Below are 25,449 nucleotides of genomic sequence, written 5' to 3' on the forward strand. Positions count from 1 at the left end.
TCTATCTATCTATCTATCTATCTATCTATCTATCTATCTATCTATCTATCTATCTATCTATCTATCTAAATTCCAGAATTAACTCTATTGTTGTACCAAGACTCAAGAGTATTAGATTAAAAAAAACCAAAAGTATCTCATAGTAAAATCTCACCTCTGCCTCACCATGGCTGTGGGATATTTTGGAAAAGTCACTCTCAGTGCCCCAAGCTACTGGCTAACATTAGAAGTTGTAAAATAGTTACTAATCTACACTGGTAGACCCAGATCCCCCATAAGAAAGATCACTGTCATCAATGAAATCACAACATCCATGCCCCCCAACAAGCACCCACGTGTTTTTGTTTGGACCTTGAAATGCCAATACATTTTCACCTGCAGGAGAAAATATATTATCTTAAAACCAAAATGAAGACTATATCTTATGTGAACAAACTATAATCTAGTATCTACTTAAAACAAATGATTTCTTGGCTTGATCCACAGACAGCTTCTTTTGGAGAGATAAAGTTATTGCATCACCTGGGTCAGGTGAAGGACAACTTTACCAAAAGTATCCAGTTACATTTAGTCATCATTACACATAGCTGGAAATGTCACCAAAGGAATACATCAATCAATCAAGGCAGACAATGATTATGCCAGACATACACAGGGGATGTGGGTGTGGGTGTCTGTATGCTTGTGCATCTCTTACTTTTGTATCTGTGTATCTCTCTGCCTATCTGTCTCTCTGTGATTATGCTTAACTCTCTGTGATACTGACTATCTCTTTGCCTACCTGTCTCAGCTTCTTTGTCTCTGTCCAAGCGCTTCCCAAGGGCCACCCCCACACACACACTTGTCTCTCATACAGTTCAAAAATATCTGTTTTTTCTAAGGATTTCACTTCTGCATTCAGGCCTGATATCACAATAAAAACAACCCCAGAGAATACTGTTTTATCTTTGAGTTAGAAAGAACAAGGAAACAGGGTCCTACAGAATTGAAATTATTTAATGAAAATGGCCTTGGCCAAATCAGGATTAGAAATCAAGTCTTGACTCCTAGTTCAGGACTGTTTGCTCTATGCTGCCTCCAAAGAAGAATAGATAACTAATTGTACTGCGTAAGAAAGTCAGAATTATTTTAGACATTTATTAGGAAATGTTTCGCTTGAAAGAGAAGTTAGTTTTGGAAACAGACTATGGAGAAACTGAGGGGAAGAAAATGGATGTATTTCAGCAAAATAAAATCACCACATATGACGCCTTTTTTATTTGCTTTATTCCTCACCATCCTTTCTGAACAGAAAAGTTATTGAAATTGTTTTCAGTTTTAAGAAGCGAATAGTTATTTCAATGTATTTAGTAAGAGCTTTCTTCCACTGTGAGAAAAAAAATTATGATTCAAACAACAGCACATATTGACACAGAACATTGAGTAAAAGCAATAATCTCAAAACTCTAGTAATTGAGCAGCTGAATATAAATTTTAAAAATTACCTAAAACAGAAGCCTGGGAAATGGGGAGGAACAAGTTAGTGAAGGAAATGTCTCAAAAACCAATTTGTTATTAATGACCAGAACCACACCCTACCTGCAAAGTCTCTTTTTTCCCCCTCACACATAAATAGTTTATGTTGTTTAAAGGCAATTGGCTGTGTACCTTTCTCCACATTTGCTCTGTAAACTGCTAATGTACCACATTTCTGGATAACTCCACTGCCCCTCCACCCCCATGCAAATGACAAGGTTACACTAAATAATCTTTATGATCCTATTTAATCCAAAGCTTCCATGCCTCAAAGACTTGGTAAAACTAGGTATTTAGGTACCAGCTCACATGGGAAGGTGAAGAAAATGTCAGAAGAAATGTTACTTGTTTAGACAGGTCTGAAATTCTGAGGATAACCATTGCCAAGGTCTTTTGAATGACTCAAAATATTAAACATATAAGGAAGTGAGTGAAACCATCAAAAAGCAAGCAAGGTTAAAAAGAATGAGTGCTTTATAAAGAAGGAGGCTTTTTTGATGGAAGAAGAATCAGTCAAATATTCTGGTCTGATGAAAGTGGAAATGTGAGTAAAATGTCACTTGCAGGATAATCAAAATATAGATTACATTGAAATCTTCATCTTGACAAAAAGGTATATGAATGTCCCAACAATGTAGGTGTCTGTGGTTGAAGTGAGACATTGTTATTTGCTAATAAGTTTTCAATTCACATGATTTGGAGACTCATATAAAATGTGTGGCATAATCAAAAATTCCCGAAAATGTTTGGAAGATTTACCAAAGATTATCTTATGATCTCTTTCTCTATTTATTCTCCTCCCTCCACCAAAACTAATGCTACTACTCTGTTAATTTCTTGGTTTCAGGTAACATTTTCACAAAATTTATATAAATTATAGTAAGGGAATACAAATTCAAGAATTTGTTATATGATCATTATATGTAATGTGATTAATTCATATGCAGAGACTTTAGGATTTAGAGTAAACACATAGAATTTAGAGTTGGAAGGATCGTTGGTGCTTGCACATACTCATACAAGTAGTAAATGGTCAAATCAGGATCCCCATCCTCATTTATGCAGTTTATTTTTTTTAATCTAAAAATGGAATATTATATTTGTCCATGTTACATTTCACTTTTTTAGTTTGAGTGTATGGTATGTTTCTTTATTTACAATTTTTAACTGTTCAATCAATAAGGATTTATTAAGCTGCTACAACATGTCAGGTACTGTTATAGGCACTAGAGACAAGTGCCCTGCCTTTAAGGAACTTACAATCTAAATAGTAGAAATAAGTTAAAATAGACCTATTTTTTACATCAAATCATCTGTGAAGACCCCTTTACTCCATAGAAAAATGACTTTTAAAATCCATTTCACCCACAATAATAAAGCTCTTTCATTAATTTGATTTTCTATGTCTTAGCTCTGTGTGTTTGCACAAGCCATCCCCCATGATTAGAATGGCCTTCCCTTCTCCTCACTTCTCAGATTTTTTTCTCTTTTCAAGGCTTAAGTAAGGTATAATCTTCTCCAGGAAACCTTCCCTACCCCATTCCCTGCCTCCAAATATTAGAGCTTACACTTACCTCACTATTCTTGCTAGTCTATTTGTGCACAGAAGGAAAGAATTTGACTGATTCATGGGATTCTCTTCTTGGAAGTGGACTTCCCTTTCTAATTGAACTAAAATTACCTGTGATCATCAAAACAGACTGTTTTCTAAAGAATGAGGGCCACAATCAAGAACAAAATTCACATATATTGGTAATGTATGATATCAACACCAATGGTGCCTAACATTATTGGTATCATCACTAATATGTTAAATATATTTACTGAATATAATATTAGTCATGAAAACTTGCAGGGTATTATTATTCTAGGGAGACTTTGAAGACAAGACTTAAATCTCTTAAATAAAATAAAAATGCAGTTCTTCTATGGAAATGGAAAAAGCACTGTATTAAAAATCTGTATAGTGTGGCATTAGTCCTTTCTCAGACACTAATGGTGCTAAAGGTTGATTTAAAGTCAAAACTAAATTTGATGCCTCTAGACATCAAATTACTCACTAGATGGATTTCCAAGATTGATTCCAGGTATAACATTTATTAGTCTGTCATCTATGATTCTGGCATTCAAATTAAACTGCAAAAAACTTCTCAGAGGAAAAGGTTATTGAGCCCCCACCAGTAGCATAATTCAAGAGTATTCAAAATAATGATGGAGAAGGAAGAATTGTGCTGATCCAAGTCAAGGAAAGGTCCCATAAGAAGAGTCTGACCTTGGGTTGGCATATATCACTTTCTCTTTCTCCTACCTTATTATATGCCCAACAGTGGTTTTCTTTGTTCAAAATATAAAGTATTTAGAAAAAGAAAATTTGGGGGGCAGTTAGGTGGCACAGTGAATAGAGCATCAGCCCTGGAGTCAGGAGGAACTGAGTTCAAATACAGTCTCAGACATTTAACACAAAAACTAGCCTTGTGACCTCAGTCAAGTCACTTAACCCCAATTGCCCTACCTTCCCCCCTCCAAAAAGCAAAAAGAAAAATCTAAAAAAAAAATTATATATGTATAGTTTTGAAGCTAGAAGGAACTTAATAAGTTATCTATTGAAAACCCATTTTCCAGTAGAAACTGAGGCTCAGAAAAATGACATGACTGACCAAAGCACAGAGAGGGGATTAGTAGTACATCTAGAAACAGAATTAGGTCTTTTGATTATTCTTCTACTTGGTATCTTAAGGACAAGGGTTCCTTCTTATTATGCTCTTACTCTTTCGTCTTTCTGGACAGCTCCACTATTTCATCAGTCTCCTTGGAAGACAATTTTAATCCAAAGTAATATTATCAGGACAATTCTTTTCCGTAAAGGTTTTCAAGTTTTCTAACAAGTTATTCTGGGTGTAATTTATTTTATAGCCAAATGAAAATACTAGAAGCTAGCATCAAATTTGATGCAGGTAGAATATCCTATTCAATATGTCCGGCAGATATGAAACTATATTTATTGAATAATCTAAAACCTCTACTTTAGAATGGAACCATATACAGTGATTAGGAAGTTGTAAACAAATACCCTGCTTCCATTAGAAAACACTCTTTGGAATTCTTAAAGGTTACTGTCCTTTCCTGTTTTATGGTGAATGAGTTTTGTCAAGGAGATTATATCTGCTAAAACAATTTTCAGGTCAGACCATTGAAGATCATTTATTTAAACCATAAATTTAATAAATTCTGAATTTCTTCTTGTTTTGCTATACTATTTCTGGCCTTTTCCCACCAATCAAGGTATAGGACAAGTTTGAAAAATATCTCATCAAAATTCTGCCAATAAATATTAGGTTGCATATATTTTAATTTTCTAAGTAACAATAGTGACCTCTATTTCATAGGAATAAAATCTAATTATGACAAAAATATTACTGTGTAGGAATTCTACCTGTAAAGTCACTAACTGCAGATTTCTAGTTGCATTTTAGATCTTTCTGAAACCTTATAGAAATATGACAAATAATACTATCTTTCAAATTTGCCATTTATTTTCTTATTCAAAGTAAGAACTTACATTCTGGTTGCCTAGGTCTATGATAAAGAGTTGGAGAAACCACCCAACTAATCTCAACATTATTATCTTAGATAATCATTGCAGATGGACAATCAACAGGAACCAGACTTCAATAGGATGAAAAGAGTAGAGAATTTAGATTGTATTTTAATATTGTACAACATTCCTAACAACCCAAAGCTTCCCCACTAAACAAAGGCCCATCTTTTCACCCCAATATTCTTGAGATGACACAATATAGCTATGAAGTAGAGTAAGTTATAGTTTCTGAAGAATTAGAGCTTCAGGTCACATAAAGGGCAGAGACATGCATGATCTATATGAATAAACCAAACCATAATCGAGCGTATGAAAAGGGGTTCAAAAGAAGTGTAAAATATGTTATCCTAAAGTAATGTATGATCAGAAAAGGTAAGCCAATGGTAAAAACCAATGGACAGCCCACATACTCTGTTGGTACCCACAACACGTCATGAAATCAAGAGTACACTAAGTGAAACACTTAAGGAGGATTTACAGGAAATACATTGACAAGAGTCACACAAGGTGAGAAGGCATGGACAGATTAGCATCTGTACCACAGGGTCTGCCCCACCCAGTAGAAAAAGAATAGGATAAAAAAAAATTTACCCATATCAGGTAAGAATGAATAATATTCATATGAGAATACACACACACACACACACACATGCTTGTATTCTCATAAAATACTGTTCCTTAACATTTTATTATATGCTTTCAATTTGATAAAACATTTACTATCTCCTTAGAATCTGACATTTCCACAACATATCCTTCAAACTCTGTAAGAGATGCCATCATGTCTCAATGTTTAAGCATTTTAAGACAGATTAAAAAGCTTTCTAGACAGTTTACCAAATGGATGATTACCTTGGCATACATAGAGATTAATTTCTAAAACAACTTTATACTTCAGTATCAAAGAAGACAATCACTAACAGTTGCCTGGTGTCAGATTTTTAAAGTCTCACTAGTCTAACAAAAACAAATACTCAGGGGAGAACTAAAAGTCAAATCAACAAAAAACCTGCATATTCCTGAAGCAGGTTTTATAGGAGAGAGAGTTTTAAATACTCCACCATGACTATGCTAAATATTACTTCCTGTTCATACTTTTAAATGTCTAGATCTTCACACCTCTAAGACTTCCTCTAAACTTTATTTAGACAAGATAAAACATTGTGAAAATTCGGTTGGTTTAAAGTTCGATAATGCAAGATTTGATTAGCAAATATGAATGTTGTCCGGAGTGGTAGACACAGTAATTTAAACCTTTACATACATTAAGTCTGGCTCAATACATAGTTTATAGTTTTCCTGAGAGTCGGCACTGAGGAAGTCGTAATAGTGTTTTCTACTCATATGTTGCTAAACAAATGAAATCTCCCAAAGACAGACCTATTCAAAGTGGATTCACCGGGTCTACTCTTGGGGTAAGCCTCAAAGTCATCGAATCTGGGTTAATAATCTAACCTCACAGTAAGGGAAAGTAGAGGGTTTTTTTTTTTTACAGTGGTTCGGTCCCTAAACGCTCACCGTGGGCTCGGTTTATATGCTTTTAAAAGCGCCAAAGAAGATCCCGTGGACTTAAGCTCCTTTCTCCCGTAGTTTCCCTCCCTTAACTCAGATTCAATAGTCCCATGTCCTCTTCCAACTCTCAGCACACCTTTTCTGTCGGAGATTTTGCCTTGCCAGTCAGTGCTAGCTGTACTAAAAGCGCTTCAGGCAACCTGCAGCCACAGAGCCCCAACAGGGCAGCATCTGAAAGGGACGAGTCCCCCTCTGCCATCACCAACTTTCTCCCCATGTCCGCTACGAAATCGGGGAGTCAGTCTCCCATCCAGTTCCCGCACCGATAGAGATCCGAGCGAGTGCAAGGTACCTGCCTTACCTGCCTAATGTCAGGTCTCGTCAGGAACCCAGCAGAGCCAAAGGCTCCAGCTCCGGGGAAGGGCGCTCAGCTTGCCGCCCCAGCCGTGCAACCTGGTCGGAAAACTCCGCGCTCAGCTCACCTGCTCGTCTCGCACTGGCGGCTGGGGCCGCTGCCGCTCATGCATGGGGAGAGCTTGCCAAGGTTCTCCCCAAGGGACTCGGGCTGCCGGGCGGGAGGGGCGAAAGGGGAGGCAGCGGAGCAGGCATCACGACCAACAGCTGCAACTTCCCAGCACTAACACATGCACACACACACACACACACAAACACACACTCACTCGCTCACACGCGAGCAGTCTCTTAAAGGGGAACAGTCAGTCCGGCCCGAGAAGCTTAAATTTCCTCCGACCAAAAAGACAGACGTGCGTCTGCTAGTCTACCATACTCTCAGGTGCCTGGATTTCCACAGAGGGATCAGGAAGAGAGACTATTTCAGGCTGGATACGTCTGGATTGGCTCACGGGAATAAATACCTGAAAAGTCTAACAGTATATGAGACTGTAATTCTGTTTTCTTGGGTTATTTTTGTTTTTGTAGCCCTGGCACCTTGTATAGGGCAGACACGCTAAACAAATGCTCCTTGAATTCGAAGCTTTCAACAATGTACGAACTAAATTCCATTTTGTAGGGCTTTCATTTACAACGCCTAGGCTATTAGCTAGACCACACAGTGAATAGAATTCTGCACTTGAAATTAGGCAGATCTGAGTTCAAATACTGCCTACGATGCAATGTGACCTGGAACAAATCACTTAAACAAGGACCAAAAGTGAAGAGTACTTGGGGGAACCAAGCAAATTTTTGCTGTCAATAGACCTAGTTCTTTTAGGCTCAAATTTTCTTTTCTGTAAAAATGTAATAATAGTGCCTGGCTGATGTGAGGTTTAAATGAGAGAATGCATATAAAGTGTAAATGCTAATTAGCATAATTTATTTATTTATTCTCACACATCTCTATAGAAAAAGCATTATAGGAACACCATTTACTGACTAGAAACTGAAAGGGGGCAAGGCTTAATCATAGGATCTTAGGTTTAGAGCTGAAAGGGCCCTGGGACAGGATATAGTATATCCTCTTTGTTTTACAGAGGAGGAAACTGAAACTAAGAGATAAGCGATTTACCCAAGCCACAGAGGTAGGAAGCAGCAGAACTGGGATTGAAACCCAAGTCCTGTGAACTCAGAACCAACTCTTTTTTCACCATTACTGGTGTAGTTGTTACCCCCTGTTTCTCTACATGTATTTCCCTGTTTTAACTCTTCATCCCTTTAATCCTTCTTCCTTTATTCCTTGCTCTTTCTGCTCTTATCCACACAGCCCCAACACAAAATATTTATTGAGCAGGAAACAATTCAGACTAATGTTAAAAAAATGACTAAAATGTCCTACTGCTAGTTATACACCCCAAAGAGGTCAGAGGCAGAAAAGTTTCATATGCACCAAAATACTCACAGTAGAAAGCTGGCAACCAAAAAGATATTGACTTCAGATCGATCTGCTGAAATCCTGGTTCGTGGTTGAATGGAATGTTACTATATCAAAGGAAAAAAAATGATTCAAAGTAAAGTAAAAGGAACCAGGTAAACAATATATGGAATGAAAAAGCCGACATAAATAGGGGAGAAGAGAGGAATAAGGTACAGGGAGAGGGAGTGCTGTGTCAGGGGAAGATCTAACTCCCCTCCCCCCCCTTTTTTTTTTGCAAAGTGGGGAATTATGAGTGGAGAATACTGAATACATTGCCAAAATCAAATTATGCTTCCATTACTTTGCTGAACTGATTCCCTCCCTCCCTCCTTTCCTTTTTAATCTTTGGTATAAGGCTGGCTTTCTGAGTAGTGAGGGGTGGGGAAGATATGTTTGGAAATAAAGGTAATAGAAAAATGAAAGTTATCAATAAAATGTGTTTTAAGTATTTATTGAGTACCTGCTATGGATCAAAGTGGATGACTTCAAAGATTTTGTCTACTTTGGCAATTGTACGACCATGCATTCAGTACTGAGCTAGGAGAGCATCTTACCCAGTATAAGTATGTCTCTTCTTTTAAAAGCTGAGTATGAAGTTGGAGAGAGTAAAGAGTGGAAGTGTTGCTGAGAGAATATACGTAATTATTTTAAATATCAATAGAGGAAAAATAGAGTGTTTCAGGAAAAGTGTGGGGAATATGGAGAATAATATTCTGTAGAACACAAAGGGGTAGTTTCTTGGAAAAGATGAATCTTGACAGTTACCTGTTCAGCCCCTTCCTGTTTCTAATCTAGAATGGGTGTTGCCTTGGACAAACTGAGACCTGGAAAATTTAGAAAGGCCAAAGTCACCCACTGTATCCTGGGCCATTGCCAATCCTCTTTTGCCTTGTGACTTGTAATAGTAAGGAAATCTGAAGATCCCTTTTTATTGCTAAACTAAGAGGTACTTAGCACCTAGTTTCAAAGTAAGCCTCTATTAAAAAAGCAGAAGGTATGATCCCCTGTTGCTGATGAAACAGGAAGGAGCTGAATAGGTAACCCCTTGTAATTGTAATGGAATTTAAAGATCCCCCTGTATTGGTTTGGTTTTTGGATTGATTGTGTTAAAACCCAGAGCTTGTGAATCCCACTTGTGGGATGGACTTGTTGCTGTGAAAAGAGAGTGCTGAACTGGGAGGAGCCAGTGACCTAATTTTAGAGAGACACAAGCAAAGAGAGGGGCAGAAGAACTTTTTGGAAACAGCATCTTGGAGGCAGAGAGAGATGGAGAGAATTGCTGAGGGCCAGTTTGAATTGCCCAGGACTTTTGAGAGCTGCCACCCAGAGCTGCCAAGGACTGAGGAGATATGTCTGTTATGCTGGTACTTTGTTTGTTTTGATGTTGTTTTAATAGATTTGTTTCTGCAGGCTTGGTACCCTCTACCTGTAGATGCCTGATATCTTAAGCTGGATGTCACCCCCTGTCTGCAACTGTTATGTGTCACCCTTGGACCTGGCATCAAGCATATTAAGAACTGACCTCTCAAATGGGACCCCTTGGGACAGGGACAGCTCTATATCTGATTTCAGCAGCAAGTAGTCATGGAAGAAGAGACCTTCGCCCTTTACCCCAAGATTTTGGGGCCCCATTTGTTTGGGGTGGGGGGAATGATGGGGAGCTTGTGTTCAAGGCCCATCCTAAAATATGGTTTTCTGTGATTATTTTGTGCTATCCATTGTTGTGAAATTCTGTTGACACCAATTATTCCTAATGTATTTTTGCCAAGTAAGGGACATGAAAGATCTTGGGGGCGAATGTAAGGGTTATGGGATTTAAAGACTTCCATGCCCCATTGGACTTGCTGAAGTAGCAGGAAGGGGTGGGGCAAGAGGAAGCAGAAGCCAAACTAGAGTTCCTGCAGTGACTGGAAGTGGTGGTGGCAGTGGGAGCAGCAGCAGCAGAGGCAGTGGCAGTGGTAGTGGTAGTATTGAGATGGAGATGCGAACCCCCTTTTTTTTCTATTTTTTTTTTGGAGAGCAGTTGGGGTTAAGTGACTTGCCCAAGGTCACATGTTTAGTTTTTGTGTTAAGTGTCTGAGGCCGGATTTGAACTCAGGTCCTCCTGACTACAGGGCCAGTGCTCTACTCACTGCTCCACCTAGCTGCCCCATGAACCCCTTTTTGAGCCAGCCAGAATTTCTGCTAAGGATTCCTGCTGAGGACTGCCAGGGGCCAGATCTGCTAGGAGCACTCTTCCTGGACGCTGAGTAGTTGCTTTGAGTGGGGAGAGGAAGACCTTTGCCTGAGGTAGCCTGTTCTGTTTTAAAGGCTTGAGAATGTGGGTGCTTTCTACTTTATCTACCTGTGCCAATTTCATAACTACTCCGATGGCTTTGACTTTCTGGTTTTGGGACTCAGTCATTTGGTATTTTAATAAATGTTCTAGCTTTATCTCCCATATAGAGAGCCTTGTATATTTTGTGATTAATAACCACACCGGCACATTTATAATTGCAGTAGGCATTGTGAATAATGGGGCCAAATGTAATGGAAATGCAAATTTAAAGATCTTCCCTGCCCCTAGGCCCTTTGATAGACTTAAGAGACTCTGAGAACCTTCCTTGATTTGAAAATATACCCTGCCTCCTAATAGGCTGAATGTGGTCACATGGAGCCTGTGGAAGGAGTCTTGGTTTTCAGGAATGCCCACACCTTGATGCTGTGTGATTAGACAGTGGGTCAAGAGGGTGGTTACATTCTCTGACCCAGGAGAACTTTATATAATCCCTGATGTAAGGCTTTGCTTTGGGGCTTACTTTGAGAAGTGTTCTGTGATTTGATCAGATGAGACTCTGGAAAGCCGTTGTTGAGAGCCCCCTGGCTTTGAAAAACCCAGATATTGATTTGGTATGGATGTAATGGTTGGACAGTTTGGAAACCTGTCTACTTGATCTGTTTTGATAATATCTGTCTTGATAATTCTGTCTGTATACTCTGAAGTTCGGGGTGCTGACCTTTTTCCCCTGAACTAGGTAAACAATATATATTTGACTTATTAAAGTAAGCTTGTTAACCAATTTTGAGTTGCTTTCCTTTAACACAGCAGATCTAAGAACCTGTGTTGGCAGCCACCCTGGGGACGATAGGGTGCTTGCTGCTACACCCCTTTTGCTGACATAACAGGAAGGAGCTGAACAGGGAGGACTTATACCATATTTAAGGAAGAGCACAAGCTGGACAGTCAGAATTTTCCTGGGGTAAGCATAATGGAGGCAGGGCAGCTGCTGCTGGACTAAAGACTGAGCTGAGAATTGAGAAGAACTGAGAAGAAATTACATGCCAACAACCTGTAGCAAAGGGCTAACAATTCATAGCTATTGTTTGTTATAAGTCCTTTCCTCTCTTCATGGAGTTGTCATGGAGTTCCTTGTAGGGGCAATTCTTTTCTAGATTTTAAGGGTTGGTGTCCTTATATAGTCTTGAAGTTTCCCCCATGTGTCTTTCAACTATCAGTGCATAAACTGTCTTCAGCCATGGCTGCTCCAGAGACATTACTTGCAGCTCTAGGGGATTGCTGATTGGATTCACAGATATCTTGACCTTTTTAAGTTCACTAGATTATACATGGACAATCATGGAGGAGGAAGAACTGAGAAGAAGAATGAGAACTGAGAACTAAGAGGGAATTTCTTGGAGTAAGCCATGTGGAGGCTGGATAAAGTGATTTTGATTTTGAGAATAGAGCTTATGGTGCTGAAGACTTCCAAGAGCCAGCTAGAGCTGCTTGAGGATTTCCAAGGGCCAGCCAGAGCTGCAGAAGATTGAGGAAGCATGACTGTGGTGCTGGCGCTTTGTAAAAAGTTGCTGTGACTTTCTTAATGTGTATGAATGTTCTTGTGGCTTTGTTAAGCCTTGTCTTCCCAGGAACAGAGACTGTGAAGGATTTGAAATGGACTGGACACCGTGAGCCCCAATGTAGAGCAGGAATTGCATGGAGAGCTGGACAAGGAGTTGGGAGCTGTCTGCCTTTGAACTCAGGTGGCAGTTGATTAGATTTGGGCAGGAGCTGAGACCATGGAAGAGGAACCATGGGAGCTGAAAGCCTATCCCAAGTCAAGATGAAAAGACGTCTCTGAGTAGTGACTGATGAAATAGGATATTGAGTAGTGACTGATGAAATTGTAATTTACTTGTGACCTAGGGGTGGATGGCTTTTATATTTTCCACTACCCATTAAGAGGGTACTGAGTAGTGACTGTTGAACTTGTAACTTAATTGTATCCCATGGGTGGAGAACTTTGACTTTTGTACTTTGTGACCCTTAAGGAACCTTCTTAAGGATGACTGAATGATTGAGTTACTAAATGATTGTACTTTGTTGAAAACTATGTGACAACTTTGGTGAAAACTATGTGGCCATTTTTGTGATAAGTTGTTGAGTTGTGACATGGTAAATACTGTATTTTGATTTTCTGTAATAAGTTGTAACATTGTGAATGCTGTACCTTGATTTTCTGTGAATATTTTGCTTTGATTTGTTATTGAATAAATAGAGAGTTTGCTATACTATGTAATCAGAACCTTGAAAGCTGTTCACAGCAGCAGTCCTCTGGAAAGCTGTTCTTGCTTGGCTTTACATGACTGGATTTAAATGGCTCTGGAGGGAAAAGTAAGGAGAGGCTTTGCCTCACTTAAATCCAATTCACAAGCAAGTCAAGATATCATCCTCAACAACAACAACAACAACAAACAATAACAACAACAACAGCCCCACCCTTGGCAGAACTGGGCTAGGTATGTTTCCAGTTTGGGAGGATTATTTCTGTATCAGCTTATCTCACTATATAACAACAACAACAACAACAACAATAATAATAAATGAAAACAACTAACTTTTTTATGCTGCTATGTGCCAGGTATGGTTATACCAATTTATCCTCAGAACAATCCTTGGAGATAGGTGCTATTATTACCCTCATTTTACAGATTAGGAAACTGAGGCAAACAGAGGTTAAATAACTTGACCAGGTTCACACAGTTAGTATGTGGCTAAGGCTAAATATGAACTCAGGTCTTCCTGATTCCAGACCCAGCACTGTTGTTAACCTGCATTATAAAAGCTAATTAAGTCTGACTGATAATCAGGGGGAAGTCCCACAATGGAGACTGAGGAGAAAAGCACTAGAAACCTCATTGATCTTCAGGGTTAACCTGGAAACGTGAAGATGAAGTATTCATGTAATGTGAAAGGGAGTTGAGGTAGTAGCTCCTATTTAGAGGAGGTTCTTCATAAGAAAAAAAAATACAGCATGGAAAAATTTTCAGGGGAAAACAGGAAAAAAAATGAGTATTAATAGTATGAGTAGAAATAGGAAGCATAGGGGCAACTAGGTGGCACAGTAAATAGAGGAACGGCCCTGGAGTCAGGAGGACCTGAGTTTAAATCCATCCTCAGACACTTAACACTTACTAGCCAGTGACCTTGGGCAAGTTACTTAACCCCAATTACCCTGCCTTCCCCCATCCAAAAAGAAAAAAAAAATTGCAAGCATAAATTGTAAGAGCAAGCTACCATGATCGGAACACAGGAGGTAGTCAAACAACGCATAAAGCTTCTAGCCCTCATTTCCTTTCCAAGTAGAGTTATTAGCTGTACTCTGTGAGTGGTGTATTATCTAAGTATACTATGAAGCTAAAAAAACTAAAAGCTCTATATGTTATATAAAAATGAGAGGTGAATATTTGAAAATATAGCCACCTAAGGGCATGATGCTCTCCCTTCTTCACAGATAGACATTGTAGGTGTTTTGTTTTGTTTTTTTAACATTGCTCCTAAACATTATAAATCTTGGTCTAATAGTTTGTTTTGCCAAAAGAACTCATAGTAAAACTTTTTTTTTCTTTTCCCATGTAATCCTAGAGGCTCTTAGAATAGTTCTGTGCTTGTAATATACTCTCAATAAAATTTTAAGATGTTGTTACTGTATCTGATTTCTTAAATTAATCTGTTCCTTACCAAGAATAACAAGGAGCACTAGCCAAACAAATTATAATTAGCTATGGTGTAGGTAATAATCTGGTTTTGTGACAGGGGATCTTTTGTCCATAGCCTTCTGAATGAATGTGAGTGCCAAGATGGTTAGTCTGGGAGGAACCATCATGTTGCCAATATAATTTAATTTGGTGTTTCTCAATCACCACATTTGTTTTGTTCCCTGTACCAGAACTACATACTTATTTATTTTTCATTCATCTGTTCTTGGGATATTTCCTCTTACTCGAACAGCAGTTTAATAATATTTATTGGCTTATTACAATTTCAAGCAGCAAACTATTAGCCAGGATTTGCTCACCTGTTATCACAATTGGCACTTCCTGCAATGCATTTATAAACAACAATTTGCAGTCACTGATGTAATACATAACAATGCTGCGTTTCTTGCTGAAGTAATCCATAGCAGTTAAAGTAGAATATCCCATATTTACTTTCTAGTCACATGGGTCCTGTGGGACAAAGGAACCATGTAATGTAAACTCAATGAAGGAAGGAGGCCTTTCTGAATTTGCAAGACCTGGGACAAAAATTCCTGTCCTCATTCATTTTTATGGGAACAAAGGAATCTTTTGAACAATTGTTTTTCCAACCTTCTGTGAACAGACAACCTAAAGCCATCAGCTGGTTAGTCATTCAGTCAATAAATATTTATTAAGAGCCTCCCATGTACCAAGCACTGTGCTAAACACTGGGGATATGAAGAAACTCAAAAACTGTCAAGTGGCAGTTAGGTGGTGCAGTGAATAGAGCACTGGCCCTGGAGTCAAGAGGACCTGAGTTCAAATCCGGCCTCAGTCACTTAACACTTACTAGTCATGTGACCTTGGGCAAGTCACTTAACCCCAATTGCCCTCCAAAAAAACAAACAAAAATTAACAAACAAAAAAAAAATCTCAGTTTAACTGGGAAAACAGTACAAAAACAATGAGCAAGAAACAAGTCAAATAACAAGCTACAAGATAAAAGACTAGGGTGAGCTCTCTTCTCCCCATTCTACTACCAGACTTCTCAGGAAATTCTGCATGTTGGTGTCATCAAGCCAGCATTCACAAGAATGTTTCCTCCCCATGAGTCAGTGTGCCACCCCATTACTCAATTGAGGGTGTATTTCATGCTTCCTGCCCTGGGCACAGTTTGTGTTACTTGCCCCAGGCACAAAGATTGCTAGCTAGAGCTCTGTCCAGAGGTTTGGTAATCAGGCACAAACTGACCCATAAAACAGTAAAGGGGGTGGGGAGAGGAGGACAGTTAAGCTGTTTCTAACAACATTTCTATTTTGAATCAATTAAACTCCTCTGAGTATTTAAAATATATCAATGACATTAAAACAATTCGGTCTGATGCATAAAGACAAGACATAGATTTAAGTCTTGAAGTCCCTATCTTGACTCCTTGACTGTACATGACATTTAGCTTTCAGCTTTAATTTACCTAGCTACAAAGTGGAGATCAAAATACTGGTCTTTAGAGGAAGTACTTAAAAATCTACTAATTAATGGATAGAAAAACACTTTGAAAATAGAAGGTGCCATATAAATATGTAATAACAGTAATTTACAAGCAAGTAAGCTCAGTATGCAATTATGAGGCTTACAGATTTTTGTAGGCATTTGTTTCTATCTCCTGAAAATATTTGTGCCCAAAATAGTAGGTCAATGGAATAAAAATGAGTCTGACCCTAAAACTGAGCAAAATACTTAGTTTCTAGAAAAAAAAGGAAAATTATTTTGCTTTTCTATGAAGACTCACTTTGGGGGGCATGGAAGAGAATTCAAGTAAGTATAAGGCATCTTTTTAAAATTAGATATTCTAAAAAAAATTAGATATTCTACTCAGCAATTTTTTAAAAAAAGAGCAGAAAACAAGTCCAAATAATGAAAAAATGTAATTCATTTGAGAGAGAGAATGGAAAGAAAGGAAGAGAAGGATGGAAAAGATATTAGATAAAAGAGGGAGACGAGAGGAAAAAAAGTAACAAGAGAGATGTGTACTACACTGCAATACATAGCAAAACAAAGAGAAAATGTCATATTAAAAGAGATATAGGGGATTACCTTGTAGTTTTTAGTCAGTGAGTCAGACAAATTAAACTGAGGGACAAGTGTATTGGGTCAGAGTTCTCTAGAAACTGACTGTTGGAGATTAGAAGGGACATTAGAAATCATCTAATCCAGCTACCTTGTTTTACACATGAAGAAACTGAAGTTCAGAAAAGTTGTTAATTCCTAAGGTCATACTGTATTTTCCTCCTTTTTGTTTTTCTACAAATGTTCCTTCTTTCATACTACTAATGTACCCTACATCACTTATGAAGGGATTAGAAATAGGATCTTTAATGGCCATGAAATTTGCCACCCACAAAATATCCAGTAAAATCAGACACATTAACTTTTTTTATTTTGTTCTAATATTACCAGAATGTTGAGTAACTATAATTTATTGAATCACATTTATTTATGAAAGCATCAAAATAAAAGCATTTTTTTCAGTCACTTAAAACATCATTTATGACAGGATCTTTTTAAACTTTCAGTTTTTAATCATCTCTCCTTAACCATTAAACCTACACCACCTCCACCATTTATGGAGGATGTTTAAGCTTTTCATTTCACCGTGAACTTACTGGGTCTCTATGTACACAGCCTACAATTTGAAAAAAAAAACCAAACAAACCAACCCTAAACATTTAATGGGAAATAATATAAGCAATGGAAATGAACAGAATGGTGATCTTTGCATTACAGTGTTTAATTACAGAAAAATAATTTACCCCAAGTCTAATTTTCCCCCAGATGGAAACTCTGCCTTGGTTTTGTGTTTAGTTTAATGCTTTTGGTGGTCTGACTGAGGCTTTGATTGCTGAGTGAAGCTTATTCACAAAGCTTAGAATATGTAAGCCCTCTTTCTTTCTGTCTTTCCAATTTTTTAATCTTCATTCAAGGCTTAGCTCAAGTGCTACTTTCTCTATGAAGCCTAGATGTTTGCTTCTCTTCCTGCTGCAATTTTCCTAAAACATTTTATTTGATCTATCCTTTGCCCCATTGATTATCTACCTAATATCTGTTTCTGTCTATGACTTGCACATCCTTCCAGTAGCAGGTAACCTCCTTGAGGACAGGGATTTTTTTATTTTTATCTTTGTACCCACAATACCTAACACAGGGCTTCACACAGATGAGTAGGTACATTATAAATCTTTTGTTTTCTGTACTTGCAAAACTTGTAGCATTATATAAATGAAAGTTATTATTATTGGTCTCAACTCATGTTAAGTTGATCTGTCACTGGTAGATTCTGTTCAGGTAAAAAAATAGTAATAGGTTCAGAACATGCTGCTTTGAAAGAAAACACACACACACCTATATATTATAAAACTTTGAAATTGCATATATAATCTTCTTTCTATTCTTTGCTAATGGAAATGCTCATGTTTGTGAAATTCATTGAAAAGACAATGTCTTTATATTGGTTATCTGGATGTGTGTGCCTGTGCTGATTCAGAATATCTCCTAATGTTGTACCTGGCCCCATTCTGGATCCCCTCCCCCAACCAGCTCTCCTTCACAGAAGTAAGCAAACTTCCAGGTTTAGCTCCACCTAGGGAAACTGGGGGCATGGGGATTTCAAAATGTGTACTGACCAATCACTGATTTTAGCCTCTGCAAGTTCCTACTTATATAATACCTAACTGTTGGCCATGTGGGTTGCCTTTAAAATCTGAGGCTGTGCAGGTGGCTCACCGTGTTCGATTTGGGGTGGGGCCTTGAGCAGACATGGCGCCAATAAAGGGTTCGCTTCTAAATTGTTACTTGGGTCTTGCTTGTGTTTCGGGTACAACACTACTTGTGTTTCATCTCCTGCCATTTTAGGATCAGGCTCTGGACTGGGCAGAACAATCATTCAGTATTCTTTCTAAATCACTATATTTTAAATCTAAACCACTTCCAAAATCATTATTAAATCTCAATCTGGGAGCCAGAGGCAGTGAGTCTGAAATGATTTTGCGTTTCATCATTGCAGAATCAAAGATAGGTGTCCCTAATCAAATGTTCAGTCCTTGCTATGGTAAGCAAACTTCTAGCTTTCCCCTCCTCTTACCCCAACAATTCAGTGTCATCTAGTCTGCTGAGGTGAAAATCCTCTTTGTCTCCCGTCTTCAGCCATACTCTCATTCTTATCTATCTTAGCCGATCCCACCACAGCTCATGTCCTCTTGTCTTCTCATTCTATTATACACTGTGGAACTCCTCCTCTTGGGATTACAGCTCTTTTTAACTTGGATCTCTACACTTCACACCTTTATCTTGTGCCAACAAAGCCCGGGATTCCATCTCCAGGTCAATCCTGACACTGGAGCCGGTGCTCTTACTCGCTGTGCTACCTGGCCGCCCCGATTTCTTTAGTTCTAATACCTGATTCCTAGTCTTCCTTTCCATCCCAACCCTTGATCTCAAACCTGGGGACTATAATGTACACATTGATGTTCCTTTGAATATGCTCGACTTTCAGTTCATAACTTCCTAAAGACTCCTGGCCTCATCTTCATTCCACCTGAATCACATACAGGTATGATTATGCATTTGATCTTACCATGATCTGTAACTGTCTTAACACTATGATTCAAGATTATAAAATACATTTAATTGATCACATCAATCTCAATCCTTTGCCTTACTACTCCTAATACTCTTCTTTGTCCTTACTGTGACCTTTATTCCCTGACCCCAGACCCCATCACTTGGATGTTCCACAGTCATCTCAAAATTAACATGTCCAAAATAGAATTAATTACCTGTTTTTCCAAGCCTATTCCTCATTCAGCTTTTTTTTTTTTTTTAATTTCAGCTCTGGATACTACCATCCTAGTCACCTGAGCTTGCAACTTTGGGGTTATCCTTGATTCTTCGATCTCTGTCACTCTCCCCCACCATATGCTATCAGTTGCCAAGTCTTGTTGATTCTGTCCCTACCACATCTCTCCTATATTTCTCCTTCCCTCCACTCATAGAGCCTCTATCCTACTTCCATCCCTTGACTCATCTTACCTGAACTATTGTAATAGCTTCTTAATTGGTTTCCTTGTTTCCACTCTCTTTTTCCAAATTCCTTGTCCACACAATTACAGAATTGATATTCCTAATACAGTTATGACCCTGCTATTCTGTTTCCCTACTAAAACAATAATAACAACAACCCACAAAACTTTAGAGGATCCTCATTGTTTCTGTGTTAAAATATAAAATTCTTAGGTGGCACTTTTTGTTCATAATTTTCAGGGAAAAAAATACTCTAACAAAACAATGCTGAAACACATATGGTGTTGTTGTGCCAGAGACCCCTGAGAGTAAAATTTGGAAGTGAATTTTATTTTTCCATGGGACTGTCCAGGGTCAGGCCCAAATCAAACAGTGAGTCTGCATGAACAATATGCCAGCTTTTAAAGGCTAACCCTATGGCCAACAGTCAGGGCATGTGTAAGCTGAGACTAAAATCATTGATTGGACAGTATGTATTTGAAATTCCCCCATGTGAGAATTTGCCCTAGGCTGAAATTCTGGCTCAGAGATCAGGTTGGGGATGGGTCAGTGAACCCAGAATGGGTGGAGATCTGGTTGGGGAGGGAGCAGGGAAGAATGGGGTCATGCACAACAGTATATGCTTCCCCTTTACCTCATCTGTCATATTTCATCTTATTTACCCATTAACTTTTTTTTCTTTTTTCCTGTGAAACAGGCTGCTAACTGTCTTCTACTCATGATATTCTATTTCCTTTCTCCACGTTTTTACATGTCTCTCCTTGTCTGGAATTCTCTCCCTCCTCAACTTTGCCTCTTAGAATTCCTATTATCTTTCAAAGCATAGCATAGGTACTTAACTCTTATACAAGGTGTTTCCTAATTCTACCCAATTTTTCAGTTGTTAGTACTTTCTACTTCTTTGAAATTATTTTCCATAATTTTCTATATATTTGAGATATACTTAGTTTTGTTTGTTGTATAACTCTCAGTAGAATGTAAGTTCCTTGAAGACAGGGACATCATTGATGTTTTTGTGTTTATGATACTTGGCAGTGCCATTCACATAATTGGTGCTTAATAAATATTTGTGGAATTAAATTGGATTTTAGTCACCTTGCTCCCACACTCCCACAATTCTAGACTGGTTATCTCTCCCTTCTCACTTTTGATCTACATACCACTTCATGCCCTGGGAGGACTCCACCCCTCAACCAAACAAAGGAGGATGACAGCCTACCTGAATTGACTCTTCAATGATTAACATACTCCCACTCCAGGATTCTTTTGATATTCCAGTGGTTCTGAACCACCAGCTACTCTTGTCTAAACCCCATTCTCCACTGCTCACTGACCACTCCCTTATTCTCATTCTCCTCACCTTAAGATCTTACTCTAAAATTAACCATCCCTTTTTATTATGCTCTCTGGAATGCCTTATCTATATGTAATAAACTTGCTTTCAACTTTAACATTTTATTTTCTCACTCCTTTCTAATAATGCAGCTTTTCTGAGTACACTTTGCCCCACTGGTTGGACTTTATTATTATGTCTCCTATTCACTAGTTGATGTGAGGAAACTGGAATACTTCTTGTTCCCCATTACTATTTCCAGGCTCTCCCCTGTCAGTATGATTCAGTTCACTCTTCTCCTTTGAGGTCCATTTAATCAGCATTTATCTCTCAATTGATGGTATGGTGCTTACTATCTACTTATCTCTAGGAATCACTCTCTCCTTCCTGAAGAAGTTAAGTGTCTAGATCACAATCTTTCTTTCCTCTCCAATTCCTGTCCATAGTGGGGGACTTTACCAAATAAATTGATACTTTCTCAAACTCTCTAACATCCCAGTCCTTAACATACTTTTGTGCCATGGCTTATTCTTCTACCCCACCTCAGCTACATAGAGAGGTGGTCTTGATCTTGCTATTATCATCAACACATGTTCTATTTCCATTTCATTAATTCTGAAATTTCTTTATCTGATCATAATCTTTCCTTATTCCACTTCTCCATCTTCCTTGAAACCTCAAACCTTTTTCTCTATCTTCACCATGACTTCCAGTCATTCAACCCCTTAGTTCTTTCCCAGGCTATCATCCCTGAATTGGGTATGCTCTAATCTCTTCACCATACTGACCTCTTGGTAAACAAATTGAACACTACAGTTCTCTTGTCTTTAGTCCCTTGGTCCTTTACCCTATTGCCAATATTGTTTTTCCAAGCTACTGTCTGAAATCACTCCCACTTTCTGCTACATTCTCTTCTACACATGTGCTACTGAACATAACTGAAGAAAATCATGAAACTATGTTGAATCTGTTATGATCTCAACTGGTCCTTTATTACAGTAAGGGACTTTAAAAAAATATCTCCCTACTAATACCTTCACTATCCCACTCATCACAACAGCTATTTCAAACCATCTCCATTACTCCTCAAGCCTTCCATGTCTCCCTCTGACCTGACACCCTCAGCTGAGAACCATGAATATTTCTGACAGGTTCTTGCCTTATATTTCACTAAAAAAAATAAGATTATTCACAGAGTTCTTTCTTTTCCCCCTCTTAATCTTACATCATTCAGATGCATTTTGCTACTATATCCTCTTTCAGTCCCATCTCACATGAAGAAGTAACTTCTCTTTATAGAGGAAAATTCTGTTGATTCTCTTTGAAATATTCCTATCATATATGACCCTTTGTTTCTTCTAACACTGACACCACCCAGAAGCAAGCCCTTTGCACTACTACAATAGGTTGGTCTCCTTGACTTGCATCTTCCCTCTCATCTATTTTCCCCTCAGCTATCAAAGATCTTCCTAAAGTGCAGATCTTATCATCCAATCCCCTGTTCTAAAAACTCCAGAGGCTCCCCCATAACTTTCAGGACCAAATATATTTTCGTTTTTGTTTTCTTTTGTTCTGCCTTCTGGAGGAGGAGGGAAGGCAAGGCAATTGGGGTTAAGTGAATTGCCCAAGGTCACACAACTAGTAAGTGTTAAGTGTCTGAGGCCAGATTTGAACTCAGGTCCTCCTGACTCCAGGGCCAATGCTCTATTCACTGCACCACCTAGCCAGCTCCAAAACCAAATATAAAATAACTTTTTTGACTTTTAAAAAATCTTTCATAACCTAGACACTTCCTATCTTTCAACTTTATTGCTTTCTATGAACCAGATTACAGAGTACAGTAAAACTGGATGTTTTTACAAGGTATGCTATCACCCTCACAAGGCACTCTATCTCTCAATTCTGTGCATTTTCACTGGCTTTTCCCCATGTCTAGAATTCTCTCCCTCCTCATCTCTACCTCCTAGATTCTCTAACTCCCTTCAGGTCCCAGGTAGATACTTACCTTATGCCAAAAAGTTGTTGCTCATTTCTTTTAATTCTAGCACCTGTAGGGGAGGCTAGGTGTCACAGTGAATAGAGCACCGGCCCTGGAGTCAGGAGGATCTGAGTTCAAATCTGGCCTCAGACACTTAACACAAAAAAAAACTAGCCATGTAACCTTGGGCAAGTCACTTAACCCCAACTGCCCTCCAAAAAGCCAAAAAAAATAATTCTAGCACCTCTCCTATGTTGATTATCTACTTCCCCCTAAATATATGATTCTCTACATTTCCCCCCTATATTTTTATATAGTTGCTTGCATGTTTTTTCCATCATTAGATTAGGAATTCCTTGAGAGAAAGAATTATTTTTTTTTCCTTTCTTTGTATCCTTAGCACTTAGCACAGTGTAGGCAGTTAATAAATTCTTGCTATTGACTTGTTGATGAACATTTCTGACAGGTTCTTCCTATGTTCCTCCAAAGAAAAAAAAATTCTTAATTTCCTTCCACTCAGACCTTATACCCCACTTATGTTGTCCTTAAAGTATAAGTGATCATATGTCTGTTTGGACAAAAAAAAATAGTGATTTGCTATTTTCACATCTGGGACTAGAGTGAAAAACAGTTCCTGATTTTGATTATATGTCTGTCGGGTCAAATTCAGAATGCTTAAAGATTTTGTTTGAGATGAGTTGGCTACTGACTCCATTCTGGATTATTACTGTTAGTTTTTGAAAAGTGGAAGATTTTTATTTTCTAATTTTAGAGAACCATTGGTATAATGATTATTTGTCAATGCTACCTAGTGTCTTAATAGATTAATTTGAGAGCAATAAAAACTAATAAAATCATTTCCCTAGAAAAGGGCTTGTAACTCCAAAATAAATCTAAACTGCTTTATTTAATATTCCACATGCATTTCAGCATCAGCTTACACGTGGTACACAATTCATTGGGAGACCAGAAAGCCAATTAGGATCCTCACAACCTTTAATACAGCTGGCATTACAACCCTATCAAAAGATGGGTACATAATGTTATGGCCTGTTAGGCACATTATGGATAACTGATTTTCCTGTTAAGCAGGAAACCAGTATGAATATCCAATTATGAAATGTGGCAAGAAAAGAAAAAGGCAGAATTAACAGCAGTCTTAGAGGTGTGACATTTGTGCTAAAGGGAGGAAATGAGAAAATGAAATATATAATCAGTGCCCAAAGGGAGAGCTCAGTGGCATTGCATTTCATAGTAAGAAACTTGCTCACCCATAGAACAAGGATATCAGAAAATCCAGATACATGAATGAATAAATAAATAAATGAATGAGTGAATACACACACATACACTCTAGGTTCTATAGCTACAAGTACTTAAGAGATAGAGAAGGAAAATGTTTTCATCAAAATCCTTGGATTGTTAAATGGTTTAACTTTAGAATTTGATATTATTTCATTATCGGAAATGACAATAAAGATGAGTCAGTAACACTTGTGTTGCCTCTGCATTTATGGGGCTTTTCCATCTGACCGGAAGTTGGGAATTTCTATGTGTTTTGTCTTTCCTGTAGAATGTGATCTCTTGGACAGCAGGGATTATTTTATATTCTATTCATTTCCCCTTAAGTGCATATAAATGTTTTATTCCCTCGTTTAAAACTTCCAATCCATTAGAATCTTTTATTAGCTACTTGTTATGAGAAGAAATGGCCATACAACTAATTCATATTGAAGTATTTGCAAATGATTAGGAGGTAACTAGATAGCTCAGTGGATAGAATTTTGGTCCTGAAGTCAAGAAGATCTGGGTTGAAATTCTACCTCTCCTACTTGCTGTGTGAACCTGGGCAAGTCACTTGACCTCTGTCTTAATTCAATGGAGAAAAAAATGCCAGATCACTCCAGTATCTTTGCCAAGAAAACCCCATGGGAAGTATCATCTATGGTTCATGAAGAGTGAGACACAACTGAATGACTTAACAACAAGTTTAGTATAGTGCTTCTTCAAAAAGTATACAAATTTTAAGAGTACAAGATATTTTAAACAACAAAAAATATTTTAAATTATTATTTTATATCTTAAAAAAAATTTTCAAGGGTAGAATTTCAAACACTGGCAACAGAGTAGTAAAAAAAATGTTTGTTTTTGGTCTGGAAGTGGTGATTTTCAGGAGCCCATAAATCACATAACTGGGACCTACTTTGCCAACATAGAAAGTCTATCCTGACATAATAATCTCTACATCTATATTAATGAATTTGGGTGATTATCAAGTTTTAAAGTACCTTCAGTACCATTCTACTGTGTTTAATCTAGATTTAATATTTTGTTGAATCGTAGTTTGAAAATTGCTAATCTATATTTTGGCATACAGGTTTAGAGTTGTTTTTTAATCAGAACAATTTGTTTACTGAGACATCCCATTTCACAACCATTTTGAACAAATAAAATTTGCTGCAATTTTTCAGAGTACAAATAATGTAAACCATTAGTCATAAATACGGGAATTATAATTTCGTTCATTGCTCCTTATAATATGTGTCAGACTAATATTACAAAATCAAAAA

The 25,449-nt window shown here is 37.9% G+C and overlaps 1 protein-coding gene across 3 annotated transcripts in view; it reads right to left on the reverse strand.

Moving 5' to 3' along the window:
• MCTP2 (multiple C2 and transmembrane domain containing 2) overlaps nucleotides 1-7,325 on the reverse strand; it is a 268,641-nt gene extending 261,316 nt beyond the window's left edge. For 2 of the 3 annotated variants that reach the window (XM_069098512.1, XM_069098510.1), the window contains exon 1: nucleotides 6,987-7,325. The gene's annotated coding sequence lies outside the window, so the exon portion shown is untranslated. The remainder of the gene's footprint in view (nucleotides 1-6,986) is intronic. The other variant, XM_069098511.1, reaches the window with a different exon arrangement.
• Between the last annotated feature and the right edge of the window lie 18,124 nt (nucleotides 7,326-25,449).

Source organism: Petaurus breviceps, unplaced genomic scaffold, assembly GCF_028583685.1.
Source record: "Petaurus breviceps papuanus isolate PSGF00001 unplaced genomic scaffold, PetGlider_PUasm1.0 37, whole genome shotgun sequence".
NCBI classification, from domain to species: Eukaryota; Metazoa; Chordata; class Mammalia; order Diprotodontia; family Petauridae; genus Petaurus; species Petaurus breviceps.